Here is a 6,715-nt window from a genome sequence, read left to right as displayed (position 1 = left end):
ATTGTACAGCAGTATATTGCACAATATAAAGTGATATATTTTGTGGTATACGAGAATATAGACATTATTGCCGTTTTCGTATATTGACTTATGTATTGCATTATACTGTGAAATATATTGTTGGATATATGGAATTATATCCCATATAGTATATGACTTATTGATAAATCATATATTGATTTATGTATTGTATTATACTGTACAATATATTGTTGCATATATTGAATTATACCCCATAGTATATGGCTTATTGATGAATCATGATTTATGTATTGCATTATACTGTACAGTATATTACTGCATATATTGAATTATACCCCATAATATATGGCTTACTGATGAATCATATATTGAATAATGTATTGCATTATACTGTACAGTATATTACTGCATATATGGAATTATACCCCATAATATATGGCTTATTGATGAATCATATATTGATTAATGTATTGCATTATACTGTAAAGTATACTGTTGCATATATTGGATTATATCCCATAGTATATGGCTTATTAATTAAATCATATATTGACTTATGTATTGCATTACACTACACAATATACTGTAACGTACTTTATACAAGGCATTTATGAAGTAGACCAAACATCAATTCAATTCATTCAACTGTTGACATTGGTTTATTAAAAACATGAAACCAACCGACCCTTTAACACCACCGCTCACACATGCAGAGACAGAGGGGCAGACAGGCAGGGAAACGACTTGACAACGACACCGGCCAACAGGCCAAATGCTGGTGAAACTTGCCTGTGGCCAGTAACAATTTCAGTCTCCCACTTTGGCCAGTAATTTGTACTTAATGTAAATGCAGAAATATTCTAAAAAAAAAAAACCCAAATAATTTTTTTTAAAAAAAAACCCAAATAAAACAAAAAGAAAACAAAACAAAAACTGTGGCTGTGGCCGGTAAGCGAAACACCTCACATAAAGCACTGGCACACATGCACGCGTGCACACACACGCGCACACACACAAACACATACGCGTGCCCGCGCCCACACACACACACCCGCGCGCACGCGCGCGCACACACACACACACACCTTCAGATATATTTAAAAAAAAAAGTGAAAGTGAAGGTGAATTCAGGGGCAGACCGCCCGCAGCCTCAGTCACTCAAGGTCAACAAGAGGGCTCATAGGCCTGTCCATGGACTTCTTTTTCTCTTGGTGAAGCAGTTCACAGATTCTTTTATTTAGCGACATCCGGATCTCCCCCATCCTCGCACCTGGATGTGCCTGAGCAACAGCATCTGCAAAAGTAAAGTAAAAAGAATGTTAACTCTCTAACCCATTGTGCAGGCGAGACGTTCCATTTCTTTTTCCGTTGGGAAGCGACAAGGAAGCAGAGGCTGGTGACGTAAACAAGCGAGGCGAGCGGGCGGGAAAGTTGGGCTCGGCTGAAAGATATGCTAATGAAACGTAGTGATGGGAAAAAGTTCAGTTTCAGTTACAATCTAGGGCCACACATTCCAAATGGCCTTGTTTTACCTGTCTAATTCAACCATGTGATCGTTCCACCATCGAATCACCAGGCTGAATTGGACAGGTAAAAACAGGTCACCTGGAATATGTGGAACTGGATTGTAACTAAAACTGAACTTTGTCCCATGAAGCGGTAGCAAGTGGGAGAGGTTTCAAATGAAAGTTATTTCATGGAGTTATGTTACAACATTGTACTTGTAGGTAAACACTTGACAGCAGAGCCATGCATGTCCATAAAACAGTATATGAGAACATATAATTGTCGGGAGGAAATGCAAGAGGATTCATTCTGCCCTTTACGCCAACTATTTAACTGGACAAACAAAAACTTGGGTTTCGATGGCAACATTGCTCGACACGCCCAACCCCCACCTGCTTACATGCTTACCATAACCATCAATTTCAGACAGAGTATTCACTATGGCTGGGAATATTACACCATTCAATCATGAAAGATTAATCTTCTCCATGGCTGTGCAGTACATTAGGTAGTAGTAGTTTCAATGAGCAGCATAGTCACAATAACTAATCTGGGAACAATCCTAAACGGTGCATCTTTAAAAGGGCAGGCAACTATTTAGGGGTAACACTTAAAATTGTTGACCTGGGTGTGTAAAATATCTTATTATTCATTTTTTGTTTTGTTTTACATATCCTCAGAGGAAGAATGTTGCTAAGCTAGCGAGAATATATGGACCAAAGTCCTGTAAATGATTTGGGAAACATTTATTTTGTCTCTTGACTGACTACCAATGCTCATACAGAGTCCACATAGCAAGTGAAAAGCCAGAGGGTAAGAGGGAGTATAAAACACCACACCACCTACAATGAAAAGTAAGTCCATTCCCCTCCTTCACAGACCCAGGTTTTCAGCAGTGATTTGCCGCCAAATAGTAGTTCATGCTCTATGACCTCTTTCAAGTCACTCTGGATTAAAGTGTCAGCTAAATGTAATGTAACAAGTGTACTTCTTGTTAGAAAAAATGGAACAGGTGCACAGAACGCTGAAATTGTGTTTGACCAATGTGCAGTTGAAACTTGAAGGGTATGCCACTAGTTTGGGGCCAAATACACCGTTGGTTCATGAAGGGTTTTATTTTTCATGTTAAGCATTGTGTTACATTCTCATACTCCTTCCTTTCAATAGTCTGAAACAAGTGCCCAACATTGCCCAGCTTTGTAAACCCAGGTCAATGATTTTAACCACATTTAGCCCAATGAACCCTTGAATGTAACATGTTACATCAGCAAGTTTCACACATTCAATGTGCAGTTAATAATGTAGCTCAAGTAAACTCTAAATCTGGATGTCCTAACCCACTGCCCCTGACCCATCCAGACCATAACCCCCCCCACACACACACACACACACACACCGTCCTACAACCAACCACACCTTCACCCTGCAATAAATAACTAGGTTACATCCATTCCATAATTAACATAAAAATAATAAAAACAGGGATACATTCATGTCTACATATCCCCCTCCCAACTTTTACCCTAGCTTCCATCCCCACCAGCAGTACCAACACTAGCTGCAGAGGTCCATTTTGTCCCACTCAATCTCTCTTATTCCCGGTTTATTCAGTAGCTTGATTGAATGAGGTATAAAGGATTTTTTGAAACGATTATATTTGCACCAAGGGAGTCTGAACCTCCTCCCAAAGTTCAGATAGATGTATTCCCCATTTAGTGCATGATCACCAGTGAGTGAGCATAGTAAAGGCACAGTATTGCTTACCATTTCAAGTACTGGAATGCACACCAGTCCATGTGACTATTTTTTCCTCCAGACCATCGCTGCATACCTCTCCAGCAACCTCTGCAAAAAAAGTTAAAAGAGCAACAGAAAATTAACATTCACTCACACACTTAACCTTAAATAGGCACAAGGATACCCACCAAGCTCATCACTTCTATATCATTGTCAGAATGGGGAGCTAAAGGGGGGGGGGAGGGGAGGGGGGGGGGAAGTTCGGTAGACTGGTGGAACTACAGCATTCTAGCTCGCAGTCGCAGAGCGTCGTAGACTCGTAGTGGCACTCTGTGTCTCGTCCCGACAACAGGGAAGACAAGACATTGAAATCGCAGCAGCCAGCATCGTTAACAGTTGCACGTCTGTTCTTGGCACGAAGGCACTCTTTTATGAAGATGATGAAGCGAAGGAAGACTTAAACTCATGCATGTAACTGGCGAGAATGAATTCCGATGAACAAGAATGACTCGCGCATTCGTTTAAGAGTAAACATGAACACCAACATGACTCAATGAATGCAATTGCTGTGAGCAAAGCAAACTCCGAACTATCACAGAGTAGCTGAAGACAACGACGTGTAGGCTACCGTTTTGAAATTCACCAATTTGACGACAAGGCTTCTAGGCGAGTACATCTATGCAAAAAAAAGGCCTAACCCCAAAAAAATTGATACAAAAGGTTTTTCAACTGATTTTGTTACCTCTAAGTGTCCTTAATAACATACTAAAAATCTAGGAAAATCTGACTTCAGGAAAGGTGTCATTTTCAAGATCAAAGTTTTTTTAAATAAAGGTTACTACATGATAATTACATTGGCATGAACTAACGTTTTCAGGATCTGTTTGTTTGTAGTGCTGTTTGGGTGGATAAAGACACTACTGCTATGATAATATCCATGTGCTGTTTGTCAGGGCACATCATCAGTGATGAATCATGGTGTCACTAGGTATTTTGGGTCTTTCAGCAGCTGAACTGAATAGACAGGAGCCACTACATGTCTAAGTAGAGGGCAAGGTGAAACGGTTGGTACTGGAGACAGACAATGTCCTGAAAGGACATAGGGCTTTAGCATAGCTTTTGGGTAAGCCAGAGTAGGGCCTGTTGTAGCTTCATAGGCAAGGGTCAGGGCCTTGTATTCAATTAGGGCATGAAAAAGAGGACATGACTGGGAAACTGAGGCTATGTGGTCAGAGAATGATAGATGATCATCAACAATGACACCTAGATTTCTTGTGGCCTTATTTGAGGCAACAGTAGCAGAATCCATATTGAGCTCGATATCATGGCAACCTAAATCTTTGGCTGGGATCACCAGCAGTACATTTGGGCGAGGCTCAACTGAAGGTTGCATTCCTTCATACTTGTGGATAGTTCAGAGAGGCAAGCGGAAATGTGTGTGACCGTGGAGTCATCTGGCACAAAGTAACTGTGCTTCATCGGTGTAACAGTAGTATGAGAAGCCGTGAGAACAGATAACATGGCCCAGTGATGTGGTGTACATGGCAAATAGGAGTCCCACAGCACCAGCCCTTAGGACACCTCTGTGGAGAGGCTATGAGTTGAGGACAGCTGACCTTGCCCTTGATACATGCTAAGAATGATACCACCAGACTCAAAGAATGTCTGGAAGAACTTGAGACACATAAAACTAAATTATTTATCTAAGAGAGATGTTAAATAATCATCTTTTGAAAAAAATGCTAGCTGGTGTGTCTGCACAAAGATTTTTAGATTTACTACAAAACAAAAATAGATGTCCATAATCTCTTCTGAAGATATCTTCTGGCTTACTAGAAACAAAATAAAAGAGTAATTTTGAGCTTGGCTTTTTCAGATTTTGAGGTTTTGCATTTTGAAATTTAATGCATATTTAATTAGATATAGTCTAATTACCATATTAAAACATAACATTTCAGAAAACTTGCAATACATTTTTTTCTCACAAATATGTGAATAATCACTGGATTAAGTTTCATGGTGATATCGGCAAGCTAAATTTTTTGGCCTATTCACCTGGAGTGTCTCTTGACCCTTATAATAAGCCTATGGCAGCCATGTTGAAAAAAACTCATTTCCCAAAGTCAGATTTTACTAGATTTTTAGTATGTCATTTAGCAGGTCCAATAGTAATAGAATCCATAAAAAAACCTTTTGTATCAATTTTTTTGGGGTTAAACCCTAAATGTACTCGCCTATTCATTAACCTCTAACAATAACTCTACAAGAACGGTACAGTGCAGTTAGTTCGTGAGCAAGTTACTCAAAAAAACCTATTGATGTTACCACAATGTGAAAACCGAAGCAGCAACAGCTATGCTTTACCAAAAATAATGCAGGACATTGCCTCGTTTTACTTTACTGAAGTGCCCATTTTTTAAGCAAGTTAGCGATGTGCATTTAGATCTTGTCGCACTTCACTTCTGCTTTGATTCCCTTGCGTTAGCCGAGTAAGCTAGGCGGCTAATTAACTGAGGCCTGGCTTTCTAGGCTGACGGGGCTCAGCAGTATTAGCCAGATAGATGTTGCTAACGTTCTCTGACAAGCCAAATAAAGTGGGCTCACCTGAAATTGACCACTACAACCATATAATATCGACCCAAGTATTACGTTTACGTTTTCAAGATGTGTAGAACCAGACCTACTGTCAATGAGAACTACACACCATTTCGACAACGCAAATATCGCTAGTAGTACAATAGCTTGGTAGCGCGGGAAATTCAAAAAAATAACGTATTTCTAGTCCTTGGGGGAAAAAATGAACAAACATCCAACTTCGACAACCACTTGGCTAAACTTTGCACATCAACCACTGTAGACGTTTCAGACTATATGCTTGTATATTTATGTTAACAAATTACTCTTTATAACTTACCTCGAGGCGGCTGGTTGGTTTGTGTCACTGTGGTGGGGAGTCTGGCTGGCGACAGTGTGGAGCTAAAATCCGGACCGCGCTCGAGCCGAGACGGCTCTCTCGCCACTTTAGCTTCAGGTTGAGACGACGTGACGTAGGCGCGTCATACGTGATATGAGAGCTGAGATGATTCAATCAGAGACTCCTGTATATTGATCAATATATTATTATATATGGCCATATATGGTCCACCTAAAATGACTTTATAATGTCGAGTAAATGTCCAATGTCGTGCAAAATGTGCTTGCTGAACTAAAAACATCAAGAAATACAGACTGAATAGTGGAATACAGTTTTGTTTTGCCAGCCATATATTTTAAAATATATTGATCAATATATAGTAATATGATGTTCAATAATATATTGCTATATATTTTCAAATATATGAGCGTGTTTGTGATATATTGTGATATATTTTCTAATGTATTGCAGTATAAATTGTAGTATATTGCAGTATATTTTCCTTCCGTAAGCCACTCAGCTAAGGCACATGTGAACACTGTGGACACTGAACACTTTATATTTTGGTGTGTGTGT

The 6,715-nt window shown here is 39.6% G+C and overlaps 1 long non-coding RNA gene across 1 annotated transcript; it reads right to left on the bottom strand.

Annotated features, from left to right (window-relative positions):
* Window positions 1-1,090: 1,090 nt before the first annotated feature.
* On the bottom strand, window positions 1,091-6,552 carry LOC134444019 (uncharacterized). The gene is made up of 3 exons (XR_010033836.1): window positions 6,140-6,552; window positions 3,253-3,333; window positions 1,091-1,276 (listed from the first exon to the last, which is right to left on the bottom strand). It is a non-coding gene; the product is annotated as an uncharacterized LOC134444019 (long non-coding RNA).
* Between the last annotated feature and the right edge of the window lie 163 nt (window positions 6,553-6,715).

Source organism: Engraulis encrasicolus, unplaced genomic scaffold, assembly GCF_034702125.1.
Source record: "Engraulis encrasicolus isolate BLACKSEA-1 unplaced genomic scaffold, IST_EnEncr_1.0 scaffold_431_np1212, whole genome shotgun sequence".
In the NCBI taxonomy this organism is placed as follows: Eukaryota; Metazoa; Chordata; class Actinopteri; order Clupeiformes; family Engraulidae; genus Engraulis; species Engraulis encrasicolus.
Note: the sequence above shows the minus strand (reverse complement) of the source record. Positions and strands in the feature narration are given on the sequence as shown.